The following is a 12443-nucleotide window of genomic DNA, read 5'->3' on the forward strand; positions in this document are numbered from 1 at the left end:
TTTCTTTGTCTCATTGCTTTATGTCAGTTGGAAACAATCCACGTGGGTTAATATTAGAGTTTGTTGGCCCTCTGCCATTATCCTTTGTTTATTCAAATGGGTCCACTGTAAAATGTTAATTGTTCGCTACTGCGTGGTTTGATATTGCTAAAACTTGGCCACGGTAAAATGTTAATTGTTAGCGACTGCATGGTTTGATGTTACTAAAATTTGGCCACGGTACATGGAAACTGTCTGCGCGAACCACGTGGGCAGACGAGTCTGTTGTGAGACGTATAGGGGACGTATAGCTTTTACAAGCAATTGTACTTAGTTACCAGGCAACAGCAGCTGTATAGTTGCCTTACATTACTGTTTTAAGGAATAAATAATTTTACCTCCACTCTTATCCAGTGCACCGACGTTACGTCTCCGTTACCTACGCCATTTACCTTGTAGTTTCCTTGCTAGCCCATCCACGGCGTTTCCATGTGCGCAGGTCCTATAATTAGTGTTCCCTTTTTATTTTAAACAAATGCTGTACAATAGATCTTGTTTTTAGTGATGTTGCTGCAAGCTGCTCTTACGCACAGTGTCCACGCACTCTTTACTTTATTTTAATATTTGATTCACGTGAACAATGCCTGGATCATATTAATAATTACACCCTATTCTTAATGAGTAACTTTATAATGAATGTTCTTTTTGAGTTTTTCTTATGAATAAATTAAGAAATTTTCCGACTCAGCCCAACCTCTTATTTGTCGTGTGGCTAGAGTTGGTGGCGACCCGATCTTTTACGTTGACTTAAATTTCAGATAATATTTTCTTATTCAAAGTGCGCTTCACGCACCTTGCACATAGCGACCCTTTATTCACGCTACTTACAAGCTCTGTGCAAAGGTTCATCAGATCTAATTTTTGTTTTCATTTCGCGACCGATCGGACGTTAATAAACGAACAGCTATTGTATTTCATTAAGCAGCCATTGCGTATCATTACTATGCCATTGTTTTATTGACTGTTTAGTAAATATTAGTCACTTCCCTGTCGCACTGTAGATGGTGCGAACTCGCAGACTTGTCATTCTCAACCAATGACATAAAGTCATGGCAGCGGAGTGGTGTACATTGTACAGTCGATTGTTTGGAATTTGAACCGTAAAATGGGTCGACATGGAGACATAAAAGTATGGCAAAAGGGCAATGCACATAGCCATGACCACACTGTGAATAAATCTGGTGAATCTTTTGATGTATGAAAGTGGACTGTTCAACGTTCCTACAGGGAACGGTGTGCACGGCATAATAACAGCTACTATAAAAAGATCCTAACGGGCAGGGACTGGAGACATCAGTAAGAATCGATTTCAAACCTGGCTGGAATTGCTGCTGCCAGAGAATGCACGTCTGTTACAAATATTTTCAGAGGGACTTGCATACAACGAACATTTGTTGTCCATTACCTCGCAAAAAGGTCATTGGTCACTATGGAGCACAAGGCTGCACATCTTCATTGGTCTAAGCAACACAGAAACTACACAGTAGTTGACTGGAGGGGCCCACTACCGGTGGCCTTTTTTCGCATGTGTAGACTAGAGATGGGTCGTTCGCGAACTAACGGGTCCAAAGGAACAGTTCACCAAGATGAACGGAACGAGCGAGGAACGAATTCTAAGGAACGGTCTTTCATAGTTCACTTCGGTCGCGGCTTTCTACTTATACTTCCCGGCAACGGGAAACGGTCGGTCTCGCTCCCGCAACGGCACGTCGGCCGGTCTCGTTCCAGCAGCCTCGGCCCCGTTCCCGTCTGTCTCGGTCTCCCAAGGCCGGACTCGTCCTTCTTCGCGTGGCCACTCGTCGCAGTTCCACTGCCGACTGCTCATAGTTAGTTCACTATCGAGCTGTTGTTCTTTTCGTTTGCTGCGCACGCTAATTCTAGATCTGTTGCAAACCTTTTTGGAACTCTGAACTTCTGGCTCTTTTCATATTCTGTTCAGTGTCCACGACCGACAATTAAAATGTATTTTATAACTGCGTAAATCACATAAAAATTACGTGGAATGTAATACATACATCCTTTCAGGTAACAAAACGGTGTATCAGATTACGTCACTATTTCGATAAACAGCAGAAGAAATACTTGCAAGAATTTTTTGTTATTACACATGAAAAGGAAGTCGGCATGGCACACAAAGGCAGACCGACTTACAACCGAATGAAGCCCGCGCTCCGTAATCGAGTGTCTGGTGTCACATTTTGTAAAGAGAATGTGATAACTTCTACAATATTATTTCAGTGGTACACGGTGGCGCACGAAAACTCGGCCGCGAGTACTAGACTGCTCATTGTCGCCCACCAATCGTCATCTACTGTTTCGAAGTTGTTGTTTGCATTATCTTATTTTTTATTCCTTCACTGCCTAATTATTACATGTTTATCTATTCTGTTCGTAGCGGTCAACAAATCGTGCGTAAATGGGGAGTAGTCTGTACTCGAAGCCGGTTTTTCGTGGTCCATTTTATATTATTTCACTGCGATCAGTCACATAACGCTACACTCGGCTAAACGAAAGGTTTTGCGGAATCACGAAAATTACAAGTGTGTGAGAATTCTGTTATGAATAAAAACTATGTATTCCAGGGGAGAGGCAAGTGCCCCCTCTTGGTGCCTTCCATCTTCAGTCACCTATGCTACTAATTTTCAGTTTTTCATAAGAACCATTTACCAAGCACAAATGAACGGTGAACGAGTAAAAATGAACGGTTCCCAAAAAAGAGCCATCACCAGTGAACTAATTCCAAGGATGCGCATCTCTAGTGTCGACACCTTGTTGTTTGAAGCGTCGCTGAGCCCCGAGGATGACGTTGCAGTGCACAACGCTTTTGATTTTGCACCGTTACAGAGGACAGGTGTAGACACCTTTGAGCCAAATTCCACACTTATCAATGGAAGGCAATTTTGGGGTTTCGAAAAAGTGATCCTTTAAATGAATAGCGCAGTGATAGAAGTTTTTCAGTAAGATGCGGCAAGGAGAGGATACCAATCCTAACATATTTTTTTTTAGAACCAAAACGCAGCAGCGAGAAAGAAACACCCCCCCCCCTCCTAACGATGAACGTGAACTACATTTTTAGATAAAAAATAAATGTTAATATCTTATGTACCAGAAATTTTATTGCCCAGATCGAAACTGATATATATCCTGATTACTAGCATCGGTAAAGTTATAGTACCATCTTCAGATCATCGTATACAGGGTGTAAATTTTAAGTTGACGAACCAGAATAACTCGAAAAATAAGCTTCACACGAAAAAATGTGTAGAATTCAGAGTTGATTATTTTCGAGGAGGACATCTGCTGGTGGTAAAGTAGCCCGGGTGGGATGGGAGGCAACTTTAAAATTTCAAATGGGAACCCCCATTTTTATTGTAGAATCAGATTCTACATAAAAAACTACGCACATTTTGTCTTAAACATTTGTTTTGATTCTTGCTAGTTAGCGCTGTAATTCAAGAAAATCCATATTCTCACTTTTGCATGAAAATAAATAATAAAATTAAATAAAATAAAATTAAATTAATTAAATTAAGATAAATAATTAAAAGTTGTGTCCCTCATGACCACGAAACATACAAAACTTATCCAAATCTGCGGAAAAAATTAATATTTGGGTCAACATTTGTAAAACTCTAATTCCTCTCTCTCAAAGCCACCCGAGCGAATCAAAATTTACGAAGTAAATAAGTATTTTTTATTTATCCGTTACTATTTTTTACGCAAAAATGAGAACCTGGGTTTTCTTGAATTACAGTGCCAACTACCAAGAATCGAAACAAATGCTTAAGACAAAATGTACGTAGGTTTTTATGTAGAATCTGATTCTGCAGTAAAAAAATTGGGGTTCCCATTTGACATTTTAAAATTGCCTCCCGTCCCACACCCAGGGGGCTGGTGTGGAGGGCTAATTTTAACACCAGCAGATGTACCCTTCGAAAATAATCAACTTTGGTTTCTACGTATTTTTTTCGTGTGAAGCTTATTTTTTGAGTTATTCTGGTTTGTCAACATAAAATTTACACCCTCTAAATGAATTATAGAGCGATTACATGTGGCACACTGGCATCTGGCTATTTTTTGAAAACATGGAGTACAGAAAAGACACTCCCATACAATACTAAATACAGTGAAATAAAAGACATATCTATATCAGCAATGCGCATAGGCGTCAAATACATCAAACAGATATGCGTATGTTAATAACCTGCTGCGTATTGTCCAAAAAAATAAATGTTGATGAAATTCCTGGCAATTATACATCAGCGTATAATTTCTGTACACCGTCTGGAGTATGTCGTGGAGCGGGAGACATCATCCCAAAGAAGCGACTGACGACGTCATTCTTCAGAGGTAAATGGTCGATGAACGTAACAAAATGTACGTAAAAACTGAATGATCGGCAACTCGATCTCAGGATGCTTCCGCTTAGCTCTGATGAACAAATAACGAAAGAACACGAAGAGGATTGGTAGTTGCACCACAGAAGAATCTCCCCGCAATCTTTTTTTTAGAGCCAGTGGAAAAAAGGAGAAGAACACAAAAAAAAATTTTAATCAACGTGGGAATCAAATAGGTCAAGCATTACGATGTGCAGTGATCAGCCAAAGCATTACGACCATTGCTCGCCGCGACGCTGGATGCAGCCTGTTGGTGATGCGGGAACTTGACGCGGTAACAAAAATATGTAAGCGGAGGAGATACGGAAAGGGGATCACCCGAGCGAAGATTTGGACTGCAAAATGGAAAGTCGGCTGAGACAAGTGACCTTGACAATAGATTATTATTACGCAAAGCCGATGAACGAGTATCTCGAAAACAATGAAGATGGTCGAATGTTCACGTGCCACTGTCGCTATCATCTACGGAAACAGGTAGGACAGTGAAACTGCCACTAGGAGCTAAGTGGTTGGATGTCTACGACTCTTCACAGGTCGTGGGATTGGGAGGCTTGTCTGCTCTGTAAACAAGGATAGATAGTGATCTGTGGCATCATTGCCGAAAGAGCACAATGCTGGTGCATGCACAAGTGTTTCGCAGCACACCGTTAATCGTACATTGTTGAACATGCAGCTCCGCAGTAGACTACCCATACATGTTCACATGTTGACCCTATGACATCGCCAATTACGATTACAGTCAACACGGGACCATTGGGATTTGATCTCGATCGATGGAGACGTATCAGCTTTTCGGGTGAATCACATTTTTACCCCACTAGGTCGATGATTGTCTCAACAAACGCCGTCATCGAGGTGAACGGCGGCACGAAACGTTCACCGCGCCACGGATGCGGGCTGGTGGGAGCAGTAATAGGCTATGAGAGACATTCTCCTGCGCTTGCATGGGACCTGTGGTGGGAATATAAGAGACGCTGACAGCTGCGAATCACCCGTAACCCTTCACGCATGATAACTACACCGACGGCGATGTCATCTTTCAGAAGTATAACTGTCCGTACCTCGGAGCCAAAACCGTGCTACAGTGGTTTGAGGAGAGCTATGGTGAACACACGTTGATGTCTCGGCGACCAAATTGGCTTGATGTAAATCCTACACGTAGACATCTAAAGCCGTATACCTCCACAACCTACCAACAAAGTGTCGGATACTTGATACGCAGAATCAGTGAAATGTTTCGTCCCAAAGATCAACAAAAAGTTTGAAACTTCCCTTTCGAATGAAGAGGATGACAGTGCTGGAAAAACGCTTACGATATTTGATACAGAACCAGATGAGTAAAATTCAGCGTACTCAGACAGTTTTCTCTTGACTTATTCTGATCATCACTAAACTGACACACAATATTTTAGCACAACGCAATTTGACTTTCAATAATCCCTACAAAAGAACAGCCCTGACTAACAATAGCTTATACCTTTCATGAATCACTTACCTCACAAAAATCTTTGTTACTCAAACTACTGCAATACAGCGAGCGCCAATACTGCCAGCTAAATAAAAGATTCTAACTGCTGAAGGCATTAACTACTGATAGCCATAGTTACCAAATGAAAGATTTTGATGGAGAAAAAACAATATATTTACCTTAATAGTGTTCAAAAGTTATATATATATATATATATATATATATATATATATATATATATATATATTCCTGGAAATGGAAAAAAGAACACATTGACACCGGTGTGTCAGACCCACCATACTTGCTCCGGACACTGCGAGAGGGCTGTACAAGCAATGATCACACGCACGGCACGGCGGACACACCAGGAACCGCGGTGTCGGCCGTCGAATGGCGCTAGCTGCGCAGCATTTGTGCACCGCCGCCGTCAGTGTCAGCCAGTTTGCCGTGGCATACGGAGCTCCATCGCAGTCTTTAACACTGGTAGCATGCCGCGACAGCGTGGACGTGAACCGTATGTGCAGTTGACGGACTTTGAGCGAGGGCGTATAATGGGCATGCGGGAGGCCGGGTGGACGTACCGCCGAATTGCTCAACACGTGGGGCGTGAGGTCTCCACAGTACATCGATGTTGTCGCCAGTGGTCGGCGGAAGGTGCACGTGCCCGTCGACCTGGGACCGGACCGCAGCGACGCACGGATGCACGCCAAGACCGTAGGATCCTACGCAGTGCCGTAGGGGACCGCACCGCCACTTCCCAGCAAATTAGGGACACTGTTGCTCCTGGGGTATCGGCGAGGACCATTCGCAACCGTCTCCATGAAGCTGGGCTACGGTCCCGCACATCGTTAGGCCGTCTTCCGCTCACACCCCAACATCGTGCAGCCCGCCTCCAGTGGTGTCGCGACAGGCGTGAATGGAGGGACGAATGGAGACGTGTCGTCTTCAGCGATGAGAGTCGCTTCTGCCTTGGTGCCAATGATGGTCGTATGCGTGTTTGGCGCCGTGCAGGTGAGCGCCACAATCAGGACTGCATACGACCGAGGCACACATGGCCAACACCCCTCATCATGGTGTGGGGAGCGATCTCCTACACTGGCCGTACACCACTGGTGATCGTCGAGGGGACACTGAATAGTGCACGGTACATCCAAACCGTCATCGAACCCATCGTTCTACCATTCCTAGACCGGCAAGGGAACTTGCTGTTCCAACAGGACAATGCACGTCCGCATGTATCCCGTGCCACCCAACGTGCTCTAGAAGGTGTAAGTCAACTACCCTGGCCAGCAAGATCTCCGGATCTGTCCCCCATTGAGCATGTTTGGGACTGGATGAAGCGTCGTCTCACGCGGTCTGCACGTCCAGCACGAACGCTGGTCCAACTGAGGCGCCAGGTGGAAATGGCATGGCAAGCCGTTCCACAGGACTACATCCGGCATCTCTACGATCGTCTCCATGGGAGAATAGCAGCCTGCATTGCTGCGAAAGGTGGATATACACTGTACTAGTGCCGACATTGTGCATGCTCTGTTGCCTGTGTCTATGTGCCTGTGGTTCTGTCAGTGTGTCAGTGTGATCATGTGATGTATCTGACCCCAGGAATGTGTCAATAAAGTTTCCCCTTCCTGGGACAATGAATTCACGGTGTTCTGATTTCAATTTCCAGGAGTATATATATATATATATATATATATATATATATATATATATATATCCACCACTGCTGGTGGCTCACCTCCAACTGTCCAACGCTACGCGCTGTTCATATCCAGCGATTTTCATACAGACCCCTATGTGGCGTTACCAACATAGAAACCTAAACAGCCTACTTACAAGCTGCTAAGCAGGTGGTCATAATCTTTTGGCTCATCAGTGTAAATACAATTGACTTTTTTATCACGATATGTTCTATTTAAGACCAGTATCATCAAATGGTTCAAATGGCTCTGAGCACTATGCGACTTAACTTCTGAGGTCATCGGTCGCCTAGAACTAAGAACTAATTAAACCTAACTAACGTAAGGACATCACACACATCCATGCCCGAGGCAGGATTCGAACCTGCGACCGTAGCGGTCGCTCGGCTCCAGACTGTAGCGCCTAGAACCGCACGGCCAGTCCGGCCGGCCCCAGTATCATCACAACGAAACTTACACACTTATTGTACAAGAACAGGTCAATAATAGCCGCAGAAACATGGAAAAAAAGAAGTACAGTTCTTTCTCTGATGAAACAAAAAACTGTCGGAGTTCTTTTTGCTTTTGAAAGCTTGGATTGGTAGCAATAGTCTTTGGCCGACAACATGAATTATTTTATAGATAATGCGGAAAAGAACTTACGTAGCATTAGAATAATTACACACTCACATGTTTTTATAATTTAGTGTATGGTGCTTGAGTATTTATCATGGGTAATATAGGGAACGTTATAGTTCGTAGCAGAAATTCGCCTTGCAAACAGTATGAGAGCGTCGTGGCGCGCCGTGCCAACAGCTGCCTTGTGGTAGCAGCCGCTCCCTCCTCCGCTGCGGCTCCCGTGGAAGCTGAGACGGCGGCGTGGCTGGTCGGCATTTCCTGCCGGACATACCGCTCCGCCTCTGTCACTTCCCTCTCGACGCATCCAGTCCGCTACGTTCCCTGGAACCTTCCCAACTCTTTCACCCTCTGCTTCATCGAAATTAATTCGTTTACCACTACACTGAGCTGTGTACCTTCATTATTATGCTAGACAAATTGCAGAGATTATAAGAAAAGAACACTGAGTACGTGTTAGATGACGATCAGTTTGGCCTTACCTAAAAGTAAAGATACCAGAGAGGCAATTGTGAAGTTTCAGTTCATAACGGAAGCAAGACTAAAGAAAAGATCTGTCCACCTGGAATAAGCGTTCGACAGTGTCGAACGGTGCAAGATGTTCGAAATTCTGAGGAAAATAGAAGTAAGCTATATGAAGAGACGGATAATATTCGACATTTACAAGAGCCAAAAGTGGAAGACCAAAATGAACTGCTCGGGTTAAAAATGGTGTAAGACAGGATATAGTCTTTCGCCCCTACTGTTCAATCTATACATCGAAGAACCAATGACGGATGTAAGAGAAAGGTTCAGGAGTGGAGGACATCAATGATACGATTCGCTGATGACATTGCTGTCCCTGGTGAAAGTGAAGAAGAATTACGTGAATGGGATGAACAGTCTAATGGGTACAGAATATCGATTAAGAGTAAATCGGAGGGAGACGAAAGTAAAGAGAAGTAGCAGAAATGAGAGTAGCGAGGAACTTAACGTCAGGATTCATGGTCACGAAGTAGTTGAAGTTAAGAAATTCTGGTACCAAGGCAGCAAAATAACCAATGACGGACAGAGCAAGGAGGATGTCAGAAGCACACTAGCACTGGCAAAAAGGGCAATCCTGGCCAAGAGAAATCTACTAGTATCAAGCATAGGAAGAAATTTCTGAGAAGGTACGTTTGGAGCACAGCATTCTGTGGTAGTAAATCATGGACTGTGCGAAACCCGGAACAGATGAGAATCGAAGCATTTGAGATGTGGCGCCACAGACGAATGTAGAAAATTAGGTGGACTGATAATGTAAGGAATGGGGAGGTTCTGCACAGAATCGGAGAGGAAAGGAACATGTGGAAAACATTGACAAGAAGAAGTGACAGGATGATAGCACATGTGTTAAGACATCAAAGAATAACGTCCGTGATACTAGAGGGAGCTGTAGAAGGTAAAAACTGTAGAGGAAGACAGAAACTGGAATACAATCGGCAAATAATTGTGGACGTAGGTTGCAACTGCTACTCTGAGATGAGGACTTTGTCACAGGAGGGGAATTCGTGGCGGGCCGTATGAAACGTCAGAAGACTGAAAAAAATCTGCACTAACACCCCCGATGAGCCAAAATATTATGATCATGGTTATAATGGTCGCCTAGTCGTAGATATTGCTACAATCGCACTATTTCACTCCCATTTACGGAGCTTGTTAGCACTTGATGTTAGGTTGGCGCCATTAAAATGCATTGTGGTAATCGCTGCTGCTTGCTGGATCGTTGCTGTGTCTCGATGCTAATGCTGGCTCTAAATTTAGTTGTCTAGGGGTAAAAAGATGAGGTCCCTTGTTTTTCATGTGCTTTTGATGGTAAAAAATGAGCGAAACCAACAGATATTTAAATTTCAAATATTTATTACTCTGGTGGCCATCTCAATTCCACTGTCCACCAAAGACAATGACACAACACAAAGTAGCACTTCTTTTACATGTTCTTCGTAATGTTTATCCTCCTCGAACAATAACACACATACACTTTACCAAAGTATCATTCAGACTCCACTCCCGACCCTTCTTGCTGCTTGTATTTATAACCTTGTCAAAGAACTACTAAAAAGAGATATAGTTTATAAGTCACATGTACATCTGTTATCGCAATTTGTGCAGAAAAGTTATTAATTTAAATCGAGTGACATAATTTAACAGGTTATTAATATGACAGATTGGTTCAAATGGCTCTGAGCTCTATGGGACTTAACATCTGTGGTCATCAGTCCCCTAAAACTTAGAACTACTTAAACCTAACTAACCTAAGGACATCACACACATCCATGCCCGAGGCAGGATTCGAACCTGGGACCGTAGAATATGACAGACAGATTTGTTGACTTGACAGAATAATTCTTTGTTACAAAAAGGCCGTTTTTTAGAAGTTTGTCAATTGACTTCTTTAATTTGCATAAATAAGTAAATAAGGTGAATTATTAAGAATTACATTGTTTTTCGTCTAAAATAGGAGTGTTTACTTGAATACTGAGTGAAAACGGTCCTAGTGAGCAAATAGGTTTCACTGGGTGATTTTTATTTAAGGAGATCCAAAATACGTAAGTTGGCCACTATTTTTCGTACTTCATATTAATTATTTAAGGTGAACTTAGTGTTTTTACATGATAACATTTGCTGTATCAGTGATCAAGTGATATTAACTTTTGTGTGGGTCAGTTATTCAGTATAATTTAATGGGTTGACTGTCTATGGAGACATGTTATGCAATTATTGTTAACATACACATTAACTTTTCTATAATCGTAAATACTCGTTAAACTGGTTGAATTTGGAGGGTATCGCATACTTCGGTAAAGTAAAGCCTTTGATAGGTTCCGTTATATGGTCCACTATCAGACTGAACGCCACGCGACGGGAAGGAAGGTACTTAAGCTCAGCACGGGCGAATGAGACATCGTTCTATCTTTGATATAGACTGCAATGGGGAAATCCATTGACATGAGCTACTTTGGTAAAGGCCAGATTATTATGATTTGGCATCTGGGAACGAGCATATTGGAAACGGCGAAACTGGTCGGCTGCTCGTCTGCTACTGTCGCGAGCGCCTGTTGATAGCGGGATGGTGGAACCATGAGCAGGCGCCTCATCACAGAACGTGAAATATAGAGGGTTGCCCACACTGTAAACCGCGATAGGCGGATATCTGCTGTTGATCTGATGGCAGTATACAACGCTACCGCAGGCTTGGAGCACACCGTTCAACATATATAACTCCTCACTCCTCTCTTTAAGAAAGTCTTTTCTCGTTTATTTTTGCCACTATTAAACTGAAATATGGGAGCTTTATATAGAGACCACGCTTCGCCACGAAAGTAACCTGACTATATTGCTCATACCAACACGTGTCTCTTATACGTTGCAAATTTTAAACTTTCTTGCACGTAACACACTTCCATAACAATGCTGATTTGTACCCAGTCTCATTTAACGGTTACGTTGGTTTCACATTCACACTGAAGAAACGATTGCCACGTCGTGTTTCCATATTAGTTAAACAAGTAGTCAGTGATTCCAGAAGCCTTTCCATTTTACGTTCTACTCTCTATATGTTTCTCCACGACAATTGCTGATTCTCAGAAACGACACTGTGTCAACCATAAATATGTTAACTAATGCCGCACGTCTTTTCACGAAATACGTAAAATACAATGATAATTAAATCGAAACCATTAGCTGCTGACAGATGTTGTTGATGTACATCAATGGGGACAGCTGAAACCTGTACCCCGACCGGGACTCGAACCCGGGATCTCCTGCTTACATGGCAGACGCTCTATCCACCTGAGCCACCGAGGGCACGGAGGATAGTGCGACTGCAGGGACTTATCCCTTGCACGCTTCCCGAGAGACCCACATTCCCAACTGGCCACAACCTACATACGTAGTGTTCCTAATAGATATTTGCCCATCCACTCATTACTCGCGCCAGACTAAGCTGACGAGTCCCGTAAGAGTTCGGGCAACTTTGTGCGCATTTGCACAGAAGATGGTCAATGCCCGGGTAGCCTTTAACTATATGAAGATGGTATCTGTTCCCGATACAGCGTCTGCCATCTAAGCAGGAGATCCCGGGTTCGAGTCCCGGTCGGGGCACACATTTCAGCTGTCCCCATTGTTGTATATCAACAACATCTGTCGGCAGTTAAGGGTGTCGATTTAATTATCATTTCATTCTAGAGAAGCTGCATGGTCATC

At 43.2% G+C, this 12443-nt stretch overlaps 1 non-coding gene across 1 annotated transcript; it reads right to left on the reverse strand.

Moving 5' to 3' along the window:
* Window positions 1–11970: 11970 nt before the first annotated feature.
* Trnat-ugu lies at window positions 11971–12045 on the reverse strand. The gene has a single exon. It is a non-coding gene; the product is annotated as a tRNA-Thr (tRNA).
* Window positions 12046–12443: the final 398 nt, after the last annotated feature.

Source organism: Schistocerca americana, chromosome 7 (genome assembly GCF_021461395.2).
Source record: "Schistocerca americana isolate TAMUIC-IGC-003095 chromosome 7, iqSchAmer2.1, whole genome shotgun sequence".
Classification (NCBI taxonomy): Eukaryota; Metazoa; Arthropoda; class Insecta; order Orthoptera; family Acrididae; genus Schistocerca; species Schistocerca americana.